This window comes from Canis aureus, chromosome 14 (assembly GCF_053574225.1).
Source record: "Canis aureus isolate CA01 chromosome 14, VMU_Caureus_v.1.0, whole genome shotgun sequence".
Lineage (NCBI taxonomy): Eukaryota > Metazoa > Chordata > Mammalia > Carnivora > Canidae > Canis > Canis aureus.
In genome coordinates, this window is record NC_135624.1 from 31,093,298 (window position 1) to 31,111,449 (window position 18,152).

The window sequence follows — 18,152 nt, forward strand, 5'->3', positions numbered from 1 at the left end:
CAGCAGGGGTAGTGGTCCTCACTAGGTCGCTGGAACAAACATTTCTGAAGCATCTGCAGCAGCCATGGTTCTGAACTATGTTGAGGGTGATTATTGAACTGAATCAAATGCTTGGATGAGGAGAAACCGACGATGCAGATTTCTTAAGACCTAAGGTGTTATGTAGCAAGGAGCAAGAACTGAACCACTGCCTGAGAAATGAAAACTCTTGCTCACGAAGACAATGTAGAGGCTGAGATATCAGTTCCATCTGAGGTGCCAAAACTTTGAGTTCAATGTGGTCAAGTGAATCAAGAGCATCTGAAGAGGTTCTGAATTAAGAGGAGCTTCTACCAGTGGGTATTACTATACTTAGGTAGAAGGCAGGAGTTTCATAAATGCAGCCCTTTAAGAAGGTGGGCTTGTACGGATGGGTGGGATTTTTAATCTCTCCCTCCTCCTTGTAATGGAAAATATGCCATTAACGCTTGATGGGAGATTTCTCCTAAATGCATTTGAGTTCAAGGTCATAGACTCTGGGCAGGTTACATAGACTGACCAGCCTGACAGTGAACCTGCCGCTCATGCGTCTTAGAGTCTCTGCTATCTCCCGGGGCAATTAAATAAGCAAAATAAAATTAAGTGACTTAGAGACTAGAGATTTATGTTTTCTAAATTTTATGGGTGTATTACAGGTGCCAAAATAATATTTTCATCCTTATTAAGTCTTTGGATTCCTTATAAAGTAGTGCTTATGAGATATTTGGGATTGGACTCATATGAGTTTTGAGACTCTGACAGAAATACACTCATTAACAATAAAAGAGTCTGAATTGTAGATGCCAAGGGAATTCTTCCCTTCTCTAGGCATCAAGAATCCTATGAGAGATTGTGAAGAATAAGTAATTAGGAAGTATTTCTGTATATTTGGATTTTACTTAAAACATTTTTAACCTTGAATTTTATCTTAAAATGGCAAATACTTTTTTTTAGGAATTAATTTTTTTGTACTTTAACCTGCAAGGATACTTGACCTTTGAACATTGGTTTCTTGTTGTAGAGGAGGATCATTTAGGTTGCTATCTGATTGTCCTGCAGGACCTGGGATGAGCTCTTGTAGACAAGGAGACTGGACATCATTTGGTAGAATAGTAGATGAATTTTTCAGTTTTAGGTACAACATGGTCTTGGAGTTAATTTAAGTACTACCTTAAAAAAAATTTTAAGTACTACCTGTCTAACATATTCTAGGGCTGTCTAAACGATACCAGAAGCCAGGTGTTTACAGCTTACCTGTAGGATACCCTTAGATATAATGATTAGTATTGAAGAAGTGGCTTCATGAAGAAGGAGGCAAGAATTTCTTGGTAGATTGCTGGTCTTCTCTAACAAGAGATTGGCTATAGCTTGGGGATCCTGGGATATTATTTAAGCTCTATGAGATAAGATTTTGGAAAAAAAATACTTTGAAATATTGGAGGAGAGAATTTCTTCATCCTGGACTTTTGTTTTCTATGAAAGGATCCCTATTAGAATAATATTCTTGGCCTCTTGCCCCACCTGTCATCACTCCCCATCTCCACCCCAATCAAGAAGAGGGCTGACCTATCTGATTGATGAATTTGGGAGGAGTTGGCATGAATGGCTTATCTTGCTCTGGCTTTCCTTTTTGGGATCTGCATGCCTTTCCCTTAGGGAAGAATTCTGACCTGTTTCTTACCAAGTTGTTACCTTAACGGAGCAGATTCTACCCCCCTGCGAGGAAAGTGTTCAGTTTTAGGAGCTAAATTCATTTCAGAGGAATGTTACTGAGCTCATTTGACTACTTGTCTTCCAGTGCACCTTTAATCCATGGTGCAGCTAACACGGTTATCTTTAGGTATTGCCTGGTTTGGAGGAGCTTTCAATGTGCTGACTGAAACCCAGTTGAATATAAAAACACTAACCTAGGAGCAGAGGTGTGGATGCTAAACATAGCCCTGCCACTGGCATGCTCTGGGGTGCTGGGGCGATCATGTTAATTCCCTGGGCTTGAATTCTCTCAGACGTACTTTGAAGAGGTAGGACAAGATGGTCCCTGAGGCTTCTTCTAGCTTTGATATACTGCAGTGTTAATAGAAGATGCAAATGAGGGGGCGGGGTGAGAGGAGTTCACTTTTTCCCTCTGTGTTGCCTGAACTATTGCCTTTGAAACGTCACAGCTGTTATCTACGTATTATTGATGAATTTGGGCAGTTGGGTTCCCAAACCGTGGTGCCATATATGGGGCCAACTAATTACTGCTATTGGGGTCAGTGTAACTAGAGCTTGTGGAATGCAAAATAGAACAGGGCCTTTTTTAGTCTCTCTGCCGTCACATGTTTAGATATTTCTGATAATTAAGATTTTGATAACGTAGACTTTTTTTTTTTTTTATCAGAGCAAGAATAAAAATACTGCCAAAACCTCCAAGTGGGTTTTGTTTGAATTTGGCTGGATTTATGAAGGATGTCTACAAGTTGAAATTATCTCTTTCCCTTAAGAATTATTTTGGGGCTGATACTCCCGCCTCCAGTCCTCATGATTTTCTGTTTTTCTCCCTGGCTCTCTCTTTCAGCCATACTCTCTCTCTCAAGTCACTGTCTGTCTGTCACTTAACCCCTGTTTATTTCCAATCACCGTAGCTCTTGGTACCTCGACAATCAGCTTTTTATTTTAGCATGACGTAGAGTGAGGGAAGCAGATGAAAGTCCAGTACTAAGTACATCATTAGTCTCTGTAGTTTTAAAATATTTGGGGGAGTTGGAAGTTGGAGGTAAAATAGCCAGGACATTGAGGATTTTTTTTGGCATGTGATTTTTCTATGGAATAGAGTCCATCATGACCACATAAACAAAGAGCCTCAGGTTCTTTGCATATACTGTTCCCTGTGGAACTCCTTCCTCTATTTTTCCTTTCCTCCTCCCCATGTCTCCACTCTTCCTGTTTTCTTCACCTATCTAAAACCCTTCATTCATCAAGTCCCAGCCGATATGTCACTTCTGTAGGAGGCTTCCTTGGGCCTCTCAGTCTGGCTGCTTCCACAGCTCCCTAGTGATGGCTATGTTTGCCATCAGGTCTCACAGCTCTATGTTCTAAAGCTCTTGGACACTGGAATTGTACCTGCCCTGTTCACCACTGTGTTTCAAGTTCTGCATGGTACCTGGGACAAAATAGGTGATGAATAGTTATTTACTTTGTAATTTAGCGAACAAACTGATGAAGGTGTTTGTTGAAGACATACTCCCTGCTCCTGATGTTTTCTGGCATTGGAAGAGACTTTTCATGGCAGTGACACTCAAGGCGTGTTTTTACTCTTCTGTCACTTCTTATAGGAAGATGAATGGCTTGTTGAATGCAGAAGAAAGAACATGCATACATAACTCAGCCTCCCTCCTGGGAGCCTCATGTCCACAACACACACAAATGGTTACTCTGTTCCTGTCCTGTTATGCATTTCAAAAGGATATGTGGTTGGTCTGTGTTTAGAATTAGGAAGCATCTACCTTAGCCACTTCCTAATTCAGTTTTTATCAGCAATAAAGCTGCTTTAAATCCCTACCTGTTTTGCTACTTGTTTAATGTTTTAACTGGTTCAGAACATGAGTGGAGAGAAAGAGAGTTATTTTTCAGATCCCTCCAATCCCAACAGGAGGCATAAGATTTTTAGTTCTGAAAGGGAAAGTAGATTTTTAAAAAAAATAGAGGCAGTGCTATGGTTAATGTGAGGCCTTTGAAAAACATTGTGCCAGGGGCTAATATGAGTGGTTTGAGCAACCTGGCAAACATTTGTTGGGGATCTGCTCAGTGCAAAGAGCTGCACTTGACACTGTGGGGGATACAGAGATGAATAAAAGCTATTCCAGGCCTGTTGAGAGCTCACAGTCTATCAGCAAAGACAGACACATATATAAATAACATTAATTCAAACACAGACTGTGATAAGTGCTATCAGAGGAGAATAAACAATATACTATGGAGTGTGGGGGAGGGAGAAAGAACTTAAAATAAAGGTATTTGGAGCGTTTATGGGAGAGAGAGGGATTTGACCTGAGTCATGAAGAAACGTGTTGGAATGTGTTTAACATAGGGCTTAAATTGAGGATGGGGGGATCAGAGGGCCCCTTGATCCCAGTCCCCAGCACAGAGTAGGGAAGGCTTTAGATTGTGGTCAGTGAAGGGTTATACTCAGACGGAAGGTGCTGGAGTGAGAAGTACTCCCTAAAGAAGCTCTACCTGTTGAAAAGTAAGCAAGTCGCATGCAGTAAATTGGTGGGTTCACTTTAACAACCTGGATAGATTTTCACCTTTGAAAGTTCTCTGAGGCTGTTCCTCCATAATCATGTCTCACTCTCATATTCTCCCACTTAGACTAGGATCAGGTGTTTATTGGTAGCCCCAGACAGTGGGCCAGTGCATAGATTTTCCTCTGAATGATTGATCTAAGTAGGATGTAGTTCCATTCAGAAGCAGATTTGTGTGTGTATGTGTGTGCTCCATATATCAAGATGGGGCAGATGTATTTCTCTGATTTACCATCACCCATGACCCTTTTCACATGTATGAAAGTTTAAGAGGCAGACCAAGCATGGGATCTATAAGCAATCAGAACCATCCTCAAACCCCAAGACCCAGGCCTCCAACATGCACCGTGTCCTGAATCTTCTAGATCCTCTTATTGTTTACTTCCTGTTGTCTAGCATTTTCCCCTTCTTACAGTGCCCTGATTTTCTAATATTTCTTCTCCATGGCCACAGTGATTAATTAAGGGACGGGGATAGGGCCTTAGGCATTTCATTGAAAAAACAATCCAGACATTTGAAGCAACTACTATGAAAGAGGCACTTATCTCTAGAGTTGCTGAGCTGGTAGCATGGGAACTTAGAGCCTGCTTATACAAGGAGACAACCTGCCCGGGAGAACCAGAGACAAGCAGAACCTATTGACAGAGAGTGAAAGAAGCCAAAGGACCTTATCTGTACACTTATATTCAACCAAACATGGAGCCAAATATATCCCCGGAGTTTTAAGTGATATGAGCTAATTTTTTCCTTTTATGGCTCATGCTGGTTTGAGTTAGATCTCTATCAATCGTTAACTGAAAGAGTAGCCATTAATTCACCCAGATGGAGCAACGTGTCTCCTTCATGTCTTTTCATCTTACGACATGCTACTCTTTCTTCATTTTATTTATTTTATTTTTAAAAAATGTTTTATTTATTTATTCATGAGAGACACACACAGAGAGAGAGAGAGAGAGAGACAGAGACACAGGCAGAGGAAGAAGCAGGCTCCATACAGGGAGCCCGGCGTGGGACTTGATCCTGGGTCCCCAGGATCACACCCTGGGCTGAAGGCGGCGCTAAACCGCTGAGCCACCCGGGCTGCCCTCTTTCTTCATTTTATGATTCCACTTTCATCTTTAGATACCAGGATGCCCTTACTTGGCTACTTTCTGAACTTTCTATCCAGATGAACAGTGACCCAGGAATAGGAAATGGTGGCTCAGTAGAATGCTCTTGGGGGATTTTTTTTAAATTTATTTTTTATTGGTGTTCAATTTACTAACATACAGAATAACCCCCAGTGCCCGTCACCCATTCACTCCCACCCCCCGCCCTCCTCCCCTTCTACCACCCCTAGTTCGTTTCCCAGAGTTAGCAGTCTTTACGTTCTGTCTCCCTTTCTGATATTTCCCACACATTTCTTCTCCCTTCCCTTATATTCCCTTTCACTATTATTTATATTCCCCAAATGAATGAGAACATATAATGTTTGTCCTTCTCCGACTGACTTACTTCACTCAGCATAATACCCTCCAGTTCCATCCACGTTGAAGCAAATGGTGGGTATTTGTCATTTCTAATAGCTGAGTAATATTCCATTGTATACATAAACCACATCTTCTTTATCCATTCATCTTTCGATGGACACCGAGGCTCCTTCCACAGTTTGGCTATCGTGGCCATTGCTGCTATAAACATCGGGGTGCAGGTGTCCCGGCGTTTCATTGCATTTGTATCTTTGGGGTAAATCCCCAACAGTGCAATTGCTGGGTCGTAGGGCAGGTCTCTTTTTAACTCTTTGAGGAACCTCCACACAGTTTTCCAGAGTGGCTGCACCAGTTCACATTCCCACCAACAGTGTATGAGGGTTCCCTTTTCTCCGCATCCTCTCCAACATTTGTTGTTTCCTGCCTTGTTAATTTTCCCCATTCTCACTTGGGGGATTTTTTTAAGGAAATAACCTAGAGTGGTAACTAAGAGTCAATTTTGGAGAGCTTTGAAGGCCAAACTGAATAGGTTGGAATTTATACTAAAAGAAATGGAACTTCATGACTACAATTCTGGAAGCAATGTGCAAGGGACTAGTGACAAGGAAATCTGTTAGAAGGCTCCACTCTGACACTAGATGCCTCTGGGTTTGAGCCTGGGTAACTGGAGATTGCTGGCATCATACCTCAGGACAAGAGATTCCACATGGGAAGCTGATTTTGCAGGGTATAGGAAGGAGATTTTGTTAGATTTTAGATGTGTGGATTTTTATGTGCCCGTGGGTGAAGATAGTGTGGAATACACGGATGTGAAGATCCAGACAGAGTTTGGGGTCATTCCCTGGAAAAGACAAAGCGAGACCATGCGTGTGATTGGCTTCTCTTAGGGAAAAGTGCCGAGCAAATATGCCTCTTAATTCACTTGCTTTATGGAAGGGGAGTGGTGATCTATCTAAAGACAGCACAGAACCTCAAGAAATATATGGTGATGTAGGAGGAAACAGGGAAGCCTAGAATAGGATGTAATTGGCTGCACAGAATGATTCTCTTTGGGGAGGGTATTCCGCTCATGACAGGAAAGCTGGTCTCCTCCAGAAGACCACCCACAAACTTGGGCTTTAGAAACAATTGGGGAAGTTATAAAAAAGGCAACGACCATACAGAAGACATCATTCACATTTTTATCTTTTATTTGCAACTTCGTGGCAGAAACCCTTTCTGCAGGAAATCATGGCTGACAGATTATATTGGGTTTGTAAGGAATGCGTGGATCACTTACTGATGTCAGGGGAAAAAATGTGTTGGAAGGCAGAAGCAATCATTGTCGGGGATTATTTATCATTGACCCTTCTCTCTCCCTTGTCCCTGTAGTCTATCTGTTATTCATCCCTGACAGGACTTTCTCTCTGATGTCTCTCAGAGCAGTTTGTCAACCCAACGGTATCATGAACCTACTATGTGCTAAGTTATACCAGATGATTGAGAGAGAGGGGGAGAGAGAGAATAAGAAATGGTTTCTAACTTTACATTACTCAGAGACAGATAAGAAAACTGATAAAATACAATTCACTTGCTGGCGCCTCCAGGAAACCAACACTGTGTTAAAAGTAATGATGGAGAGAGATACTTCCTGTCTTGGTTGACAGAAAGGATTTCTCTCAGGAAGTGATAAGTGATTTGTGATATGACAAAAATATGAATAGGAATTTTCTAGTTAAAGAAACATAGGAGGAGGACATTCCAGGTAGGGGAATAACATTGAGTATTATTACTTTATTAACCTATTCAGCCTGCCAAAATTTATTAATGTCCTAGACATGGGACCAGGCTCTTAAGATAGAGAAATAAAGGAAATGTACACAAAGCAGCAATTGTTATTTTTAGGATCCTTTTTCTGTGCCCCAAGATATTGGTCTTATACATTTCTCTTTGTCTCTCTTAGATCCTAGTTTCTATTGACACTTGCCAAAATATAGAGATCATTCTAGTATTTGCAAAGGCTGACCAGAGCCCCTTTATAACATGAGCAGACCATATCACAATGAGGGCATTGTTTTGTTGGGTGTTTTATTCATTTTTTTGAAACCTTAGTGTCTTCTGTCTAGGGGACTAATGATCTGTCTTTCCCAGGCAGCTGGGACAAGCTGGGATGGTTGTTGTAACTTTGGATACCCAGAGCAATTAGAAGTCCTCCTGCCCTGCTGCCTGGAGAGATGTTCTGATTTCAGTGCTGTCACATATAATCCTGCTTTGGTCAAGATGAAGCGGTGTTTGAAATGACAACATAAGCCTTCTGCCCCATGTGGCGGATGTAAAAATAGACCCATTGCTACAGGGAGTGCAATGGATGTCACCTTTTAGTTTTTTAGAATTTCCGCTTTTCTTTTTTCTGACTCCCTTCCCTACCCACCCCCCCCCCCCACTCTGTGAGATTTCAATACACATAAATAAAGTCAAGATCCTGAGAAACAGACATGCTCTATGCTGCCCAGGGTCATGTGCCATCATGATCATGACTCAGTTTATCCTTTACCAATAAACAGGCTGGGTAGGTCTGAGCAAGGAGAAACTATGAGGAAGTGCAGAGCTTATCTCATCAGCCTCTTGCCTCTACAGGGGGTGAAACCAAAGGCTGGACTGAATTTTAGAGCAGATTGATCAAATGTTGTGACACTGTGTGGACACTGTCCCATGGAACTCCACGGCCACCCAGGGGAGACTGGAAGCACCTCCTCTCCTTTGGTTGTCAACCTCACAGCATCTTCCTAGAGTAGTGACAGGTACAGATGAGTCTTACGAATTTGATCTTTCTCCTTTGCTGGTTCTATCTTTCTCCTAGTTGGGGAGGCTTCATTTCTCTAAACTCAACATCTAATCAGTTTTCAGACTCTATTGATTCTTTCTTTGTCTTCTTTCTCTCCTACCCAACCTTGCTTTCCATTCCCTCTCTCTCTACCAAACTCAGTCATTTGTTGCCTTATATCAACATCATGTTGCCCATCTGTCTCTAGATACTATCCCCCAAGCTGTACTTCCCATGGCTTCTTCAGGGTTTATATCGTTCTTATTAAAAATGGCTCATGGCTCTCATAAATGTCAAATCTTTAGGATGATTCAGAACCCACTGCTCTGCCTTCCTCCATCAACTCTGTGGTTCTGATTCCACACGCTGTGCTTGTTTCATCTATACTAGAGAAGGACTGTCCTTTCTGTCCAAAACCATTTGTCTGGTTGACTCTGCCCTGTCTTTATGGTGCCCTTGAAACCAGCCCTGAGGGACTGCCAGACCAAGTGCCCTCAGTGTTAAGAAGAAGTTTCCTTCTCATCAATCTAGCAGAGTCTGCCTGACTTCATGTGTCATATATCAGTGTCCTAAGCCTCCTAATATGACATTGATGCCACTGGTATCTCCCTGGATCAAGATGCAGTTTCTTAAAACTTAGAGGAACAAAGTAGCTTGAGTTTGGGGAGGGAGACAGAAATCTCAATGACAATTATTTCAACAGGCAAGAGAAAGTTAACCTCACTTTATTTAGAATCAGAACTCTATGCCAGAGTAAATCACACCTACAACCAATTTTTCATCTCCCAGGACTCTGGTTCAAATGAGTATTTGGGGGAAAATCTGGCTGTAATAAAAAGCAAGCAAGAGCAATCTTTAAGAGGAAAATAAATGTGGAAAGATCTTAGAAAAAGATAGCATGAAATCTAAAAGATCTCTGCTTGATTTTGAACAATAATTATTTGCAAGATACCTAATATGTATAATCTCATTAAATCTTTATGATGACCCTATTCAGTACATAATGCTGTGTCCTTGTTTTAGGCAAGGAAACTATGGCTTAGCACGTAACCAAATGCTTCAGGTTATGAATAAAGAAGCTGGGATTAAAACAAGATTTATATAATTTCCATATTAGTATAATTTCCAATACCACCTTTATGACCACCAGTGATAGCCTCATCTCATCATTTGTTGAATAAATATAACAAATAGCTATTGAGCACCACTGATGTCACAAGGTCATGTGTTACAGATCAGTGATGTAATAGTGAATAAGACATATTTTTAGGCATCAAGAATGTTAAGTTTCTCGCAACATAATAGTAGGTTAAAAAGGGGTGGTAGGCAATTAGAATACAGAATGACAACTGTTATGACAAGGGAAACACAGAGCATGTCACCCACAAGAGATGCTTTTTGGAAGAAATGGTGTCACAGTGGATACTTGACAAGGATGAGTAAAAGTGAATAAAACAAAGGAATAGTAAAGATCTCAAGGAGACACATGTGTAAAAGCCCAGTCCCATAAGAGTAACTGGAGTACAAATATACTGACAAGAGCCCACAGAAACCTGAGATTCAAAGAAGTGACCAAAACAGGAAGCTTTTATACCTTCTAGAGAAACAATACATTTATGAAGAATTGACAAGACAAAGAAGTTTGGGCTTGGAGTTGCAAATTAGTGAAGAAGTAACAAGGTTTGCTTACATAGCTTATTTGGCCCTAAACTTCCTGTCTCTGGAAGGATCTCTCTCTCTCTCTCTCTCTCCCTCTCTCTCTCTTTTTCTCTCTCTCCTGATACAAAGAACTCACTTTTCACATGAGAAATTCATTTCCTGCTTTCAGGAGGACAAAGGAGGGTCAGTGTGTCCTTCTTGTACTGGCTGTTTCTTAAGTAACTTTAACTCAAAATAATCAATATGCCAAAGTGGCATATTTGGAGGCAGCCTGTCCTGAACCCCATCATAGACAAGTGCTGATATGATCTGGAGTAGAATAGTTGTTATGGAGAAAAATGGAGAGATTTGGAAGTTGCAGGAGGCAGATTTGATGATAGTTGCCCCAGAGAGTTACCTGAGAGAGTAGCCAGGTAGGACGCTGCCTTGCTCCTCTTGTGAAGCTTCTAGACTAGATATCTAGGTCTCAGAGCAGGGGGAAAGCTGGACACTGTCTTCCATGAGACATTCAGAACTCATTCTCCTGCCCACCTTTGCCCCTGGAGAAGTCCAAGCCTGTCTTCTCCATCATACCCTGAGCTCCTATCCCCTTGCTGGTTGGTGAAATATTTCATTCTCCCCCACCCCTTCCCAATTCAGTTCTTTGAACTATTCAATTGTGTCCTCTGAGGTTCCCAAAGCATGAGCAGTCTTTATCTTTAGCCTCATCTCAGAATATCCATGAAATAACTATTTTCCTTGCCTCTACCAGTGACATCTAGCATGATTCCTGAAACACAACATACAACAAACATAACACACAACACAACAATAGATATTTGTTGAACAAATGGATTTGAAATTGAGGGTGGAAGCAACTAGAAGTTTTTGATTTCTAGTGCCTTACTCAGACTGTGAGCTTGTAACTGAGACAACCAGGAGAATGAATGTGTCATCTGCCAGGTGGGATATATAGGATTGTTGGGATATGGTTCAGTTGAATGTGGTGGTGGTAGATGTGATGGCTGTATTTTGGACATCATCCATGTGAAGGACTTGTGGGCTCTCAAGCATAAATGTGAAGGAGTAGTTGATATTTGCTTTCCTAGAATGTGGAATGGAAGTCTGGACTGAAGAAAGGATTTGGGAGTTGGCCATACAGATAGCAACTGAAGCTCAAGTAATTCCACCTAGAATTTTCCCTTTCAGTGCTAATTAATGGCCCTGCCCTCCTCCACTAACCCAAACTTTCTGACTATAGTGGGATGTTTCTGGAATTGGAAGAGCAGTGCCCCAGGTTGAGAACACCAGTTGTCTGTGTTATTGAAGGATGGCTTGGAATGTATGAAATAGCTCCTGGAGAAAATTTTGGCAAAGATGCTAATGACAAAACAAGATTAAATGGCTAAGTGGCTATAAAAAAGAATGCTTGCTTTAGGGAAACTAGTATTTATTGGGGTCCTTTTATGTGCCAAGCACTTTACTATTTTATTTCATTTAGTCTTTGCAGATGTGCGTTTTTTACTTGTGCTTATGAACTGGAAAGCCCTTCTTTCACCAGAAAGACCATTCATTTATAAGATTTAAAGGTGACAACATAGAACCGAGTACCTAACACTTGAGATGTTCTCAAGAAATACTAACTACTGTCTTCTATTTCAGCCAGTAGGGGTTTTAACTCTACAGTTACCCATGGGCTTTGTACTGCAGGGATTTCCCAGCAGATGAACTTGACTTTCTCATAGTCAAGTATTGGAATAGTAGAAAGGCGTAGGTGCATGTATGTATGTATTCTTCTAATGTACAGGTACGTGACCTTATCTAGTGAGATATGAAAGCTCAACTGTAAGAGCTAAGTAAACATGGATGGTGTCTGATTGGTATCAAAGTGAGAATGTCCATTCAATAGGTTACAGTGAGAGCAATAGTAGAACCATCTGCACAGATCATTAGTCTCTTTAACAGCTGAGCTGGATGTTAATGGAATCAGCACAAATATGGGGTAAATTGGGGTCGCAAAATTTCACACATAACACAAATTCTCTCTATAACTACATATTTTCCCGGACTTATGATGTGGTTATGTCCCAATAAAAATACCGTAAATCCAAAATGCATGTAATACACCTAGCCTACCAAACATCATAGCCTAACTTAAGTATGCTCAGAATATTTAGGTTAGCCTACAGTTGGGAGAGATCATTTAACATAAAGCCTATTTGACAATAAAGTGTTTGCTAGCTCTTATAATTTCCTGAATCCTGTACGAAAGTGACCAACAGAATGGTTTTAAGTATATCAGTTGTTTATATTTATGATCACTGGCTGATGGAAAGAGGACTGTACCGCCTATCGCCAGCCTAGGAAAAGATCCAAACTCATATTTTGAAAGTGTGGCTTCTACTGAATAGATGTCTCTTTTGCACCATCATAAAGTTGAAAATCCTAAGTGGAAACGTCCTAAGTCAGGGACTGTCTGTACAGGTATGTACTCATCTATCAATCTATTTATCTACCTGTCTCATCCCAGTCATCAGAGTATACCAACATTACTTGTTCTCCCACATCCTGTTGAAGACAAGGGTTTTGATTTATAGACTGTTACTGTATTTTTAACCTCTCCTTTCAAATATTTGCATTCAGAAATTAAAAATAAATCCAAGGGGAAGACATACTGTTTTTAATTTTTCTGAGGTCCTTTAGGTAGTGTTTGGAGCTGGGGGTGGAGGGATGGGTCTTAATTTGTTTTCAGAGCTTTAATTCTACTTATCTATTTCTAAGAAACTGCAAAACATTTGGGGATGATTTCCCTAATGTTTGGTCCCTTCCTGGCCTTGTTTTCCCTTTTGTCTTAGCTGGAATAGTAAAGGTCTCAAGTTTTAGAAGTTCAGAATTTGAGATGAACTTGGAGATGTTCTTGAATAATTGTTTGTTTGTTTATGGAGGGGAAGAGGGGCAGAGAGATTGAGAGAGACAGAGAATCCCAAGTAGGGGCTAGTTCTCACAATTCTGAGATCATAATTTGAGCTGAAACCAAGAGTCGGGTGCCCAATGGACTGAACCATCCAAACACCCTTATGTTTGCCTGTTTTAAAGAGGAAGCTGAAATTCAGAGAGGAAGAACAACCTTCCCAAGATTATAAAACTACATGGTCACAGAGTCTCTTAATTCCTGTTCAGGACTTTTTGGAGAGCACAACTAGCACCTTTGCTTTTGCCGCCCCCCTGCTTGGTGTGAAGCCTGTGATCCTCCTATCTTGACTCCGTCTCCTCCCACTCCGAGTTAGGTATATAATTTGAAGCCCTGCTAACTTAGTCTTCTGTCACTCTTGCAGATGCACTAGCTTTCTTCTTGTTTCTGAAGCACATCAAGCACAGTTGCCTCCAAGCCTTTGCTCTTGTTACTGCTTTTTCCTAGAACCCTCCTCTCCCTGGAATCTACAGGGTTTGTTCCATCAACACTTTGATGTCTCTGTCCAAATGTCAACCTGTCACCAAGCCGTTTCCTGATTAGTCTATTCAAAATAGCCACCCCTTGAAATACTTGATGAGGATTAAGGAGTGCATTTGTCATGATGAGCACCGGGGGATGCATGGAAATGTTGAATCACTATACTCTACCCCTGAAACTAATATAACACTGTGTGCTAAGTATACCTGAACTAAAATTAAATAATAAATAAATTAGCCACTCCTGACCCTAGTACTCAGTATTTATAATTCCCTGCCTATTACTATATTGCAGCATATTGTACTTGTTTTTGTATATTATCTTTCCCTGAAAGGATGCAGACTCCACGAGGGCAGGGTTTTTTGTCTGGCTTCATCTTTGTTACATGAGCAGTATTTACATAAGTGTCTGGCATGTAAGACACACAATAAATATTTATTCAATGTGTGAATGAATGAGCGAGCACCAGATTTCTTCTATTAGACTATAGTGTTTTTCAGTGTCCTCAGCAGTCCTAGACTCAAGGACTCTTTTTTATTAAGAAGGTTCTTCCTTGGTCAGTATTCATATCTGCTGACATCTCCCAAGATTTGATGGAATTCCATTCTCAGGCTGCACAAATGGTGGGAATGAGGCTCAATCTTGTCTCCTATTTACTTCTCACTCGGTGATTCAAAAGAACATTGACCTGGGTGCCAGAAAGCCTGACTTCCGGCACACAGCTCTCTGATCATGTAAATCCCTCTACTCTTTGGGCTTTGCTTCATTTCTCTAGAAAGCTTGCCTTCCAGCTTTAACGACCCTTATTTGGGGGAACATTAGCATTAGGAAGGTTTCACATCAGCAAGCATGGCCCCCATCTTGGGACGATTGGAGCTGTTATAAAAAAGTTGTTACAGTAGGGTGTCAATTATTCAGAATCAGACATGAGGTGAGGTCTTGGTTAGGAGGACGGAAGGTGAGCCAAGTGACTGAATCACAAAGTCAGAGTCAGGCCTTACAAGGGTAGTTTGAGTTCTTGCATTAGCTCCTGAAATTTTCCCAACTGAGAAGGTTGGTGAAAGAGGGTGGGCTGGAGTCCAGGTACCAGGAGTCCAGACTGTTGCTCAGAGACATGGGGGCAATGGAAGGATGTTGTCATTCAGGCTGTTGGGCTGCAGACTTCTCTGCACTCATGGTCCCTATGAGAAAGCCTTTTCCTGGATATTTCTAGATGATGGTCCACTTTTTGCTTGTCCACTAGTGAGGAGGGAAGAGTTACCTGGTCAGTGGGCTAGGAAAAGAAACTGGGCATAAATGGGCCAGCCCCTTCCTTCTATCCTATAGGGACTGTACTGTAGCTTCAGCCTGGCAAGCCTCAGGCTCTGCACTTTTGCCTGTGGAAGAGTAAGTAAATGTACTTGATCTTGGGGTTCATTCTTAGTTCAGTCTAAGCCCACCTGCCCTAAACATATAAGCTGAATTGTCCAATATCACCTTCTTATCACTAACCATGGTGTTTTGGCCTCCATGAGCTTCATTTCTTTGTCTTGTATTTCATTTGGTTTCGAAGAATGTCATTTACTGGGTCCCTTCCGTTCCCCCACATGAATGTATTTGTAGGACAACAAGGTCTACTAAATACGTGTGTGCTCCCAGCACTATGGCAGTAAGGAAAGTGGATAGGAAACTATTCGTGGAGCATGTGCTAACCAACAGGTATATTCTAGATGCATTTCACATATTTTCACTTAAACCATATGGTGATTTTGGAGACAGAATTATTATTCCCATTTCACAGATGAGACAATTTTGGCTCAAAAATGTAAATAAAACAGATGGGTCTGGGTGGCTCAAACAGTTAAGGCCTTGATTTCAGGGTCGTGAGTTCAAGCCCTGCTTTGGGCTCCATGCTGGGCATGAAGCCTACTTAGAAAAAAAAAAAAGTAAAACAACAACAGACAAAAACTTGTGTCTGGTAAGCATAGGTAGTAAATAATGGAACCAGAATATGTACTTGTTATGTCTGATGCTAAAAGTTATATCATCAGATGTGGTTTCTTCTCTCCAACTTACAGCCTACTGGTAGGAACAATTAAATGAATCCTAAATTATAAAATCTTCCAGACTATGGCTCTTGTTAGTTACACACATGCTACAATGGGGTAGGGGGAGAAAAAGCACTGTCTACTCAGATTGAGGGGGGTGGGATTATATAGACTTACCAGCAGATGATCATGAGGTGAAATTTTGTAATTTGGGCATGAATCAGGCAATTATGGATTATTTTACTATTTACTTTGTGTATGTATTAAGTGAGTTATGTAACTTGTTTGAGTCTTGGTTCTCTCATTTATAAAATAGAAGTAGTCATGGCAGCCCCACCCCCCAGGTCTGTAGGGCAATTGAAATCATGTGACATTTGTAAAGTTCCCAACACACTTCTTGGCCCTGGGGAAATGTTCTTTGATATCGGTGTTCTCTCCATAAGGAGAACTGGAGTAAGGAGAACTGTAGGACTGTGAAATTAGTTTTTCCTGGAAAGACATGATTCAGTTGAACACATCTCTGACTTCTGGCTGTTAGCTGCTTTGAGAGTAGTTTTCATGGGTGACTTCCGGAAATTCAGATTTGATGTAACTTCATTATGGGACCACTGTTACCACCCTAAGGCCTGAAATAAAAATATCCTAACATCTTCTTTATCTGATGCTCACAAACCTTTTTTCTTTTTCTTTTTTTTTGCTCACAAACCTTTTAAAGGATAAACAGAGCCCAGATGTTCAGAGAACTTTTATTGCTTATGCTGCAGTTTATACAATTCTGATGAGACCATTACAATCCAAATGTCCCCATGCTTACCCCAGGAAAGCAGAAGGTAATTATCATTTCTATGAGTGTTCCATGGACTTTCAAACATTTTTGATCACCCAAATATAAAAGGGAGGTGATTTTTCATTTTATTTGTTTAGTTCTTGGTTGTTTCTTCCTTTCTTCTTGTGGAGTATTGAGAAAGGGACTGTTGCATACTGCATTTGGCTCAGTATTGAAACAAAACTGTGTCCCCAACTTGTTTTCTGTAAACCATTGTTGCACTGTTTCTTGGACTGGGTGGTACAGTGGCCAGGTCTTAAGTGAGTTCATTTTTTAATTTTTTAAAAGATTTTATTTATTTATTTATTCATTAGAGAGAGAGAGAGAGAGAGAGAGAGAGGCAGAGACACAGGCAGAGGGAGAAGCAGGCTCCATGCAGGGAGCCCAATGTGGGACTCAATCCCAGGTCCCCAGGATCACGCCCTGGGCCAAAGGTGGTGCTAAACCACTGAGCCACCCGGGCTGCCCACCATCATAAACTTAATGGTAATCTAGGTAGACTTGGAGGGGAGTAAGAAAAATGTGGGACACAGAGAGCTGCAGTGAGAGCACAAAGATTAGAGGATATTTCTAGCAGATGGGGGTGAAGGGGTGTTCTCCTGAGCTATAGAAGGAATGGTCCAGTAGTTAAGATAAAACACAAGTAAAATTTGTTAGATTTGTCCATAGTCATCATTAGTGACCTTCTCACTGGTCTTCCCATTCCTGGATTCAGAGCACACCTTGGCTTCCACGATATTCATGTCCTCATTTGCCTTGCCAAAGACCACCTGCTGACCATTCAACCACTCAGACTTGGCAGTGCAGATGAAAAACTGGGAACCATTTGTATTGGGTCTAGCATTTGCCACAGATGAGAGGCTAAGACCCCTGTGCTTGAGGATGAAATTCTCATCATCAGATTTCTCCCCTTAGATGGACTTGCTGTCACTGCCATTATGGAGTGTGAAGTCAACATCCTGGCACAGAAATCCCGGAACAATCCTGTCAAAGAAGCACATTTATAATCAAATCCTTTCTCCCCAGTGCACAGAGGATGAAAATTTTCTGCTGTCTTCGGAACTTTGTCTGCAAACAGTTCAAAGGAAGATGTGGCCCAAGGGCTTGCCATCTACAGGGATTTCAAAGAACACAGTGGATTGGGTTGACTATGGCAAGGTGATACAGGTGGCTCTGGGAAAGCAGCATCTGCAAGGTGAGGGCCTTATTTTTGAAACTCTTGCTTCTGAATGGAAGAAAAGGCAAAGTGGGAATCCCTGAGTGGCTCAGCGGTTTGGCTCCTGCCTTTGGCCTGGGGTGTCATCCTGGAGTCCTGGGATCAAGTCCTGTGTCAGGCTCCCTGCATGGAGCCTGCTTCTACCTCTGCCAGTGTCTCTGCTCCCCTCTCTCTCTCTGTGTTTCTCATGAATAAATAAATAAATAAATAAAATATTTAGAAAAAAAGAAAATGCAAAGAATAAAATAAAGCAATCTGGTAAATTCCAACATGGATTTCAGCTCTCTCTCTCTCTTTGGACATCTCAAAGCTACTGATCTTAGAAGGGAGTCTAAGCAATGTTGGAAATGCTTTGAAGGCTAAATACTATGCTCTTGGCTTTGACATGGACTAATCTTTGGTCTTGTCCATGGTGAGAAGG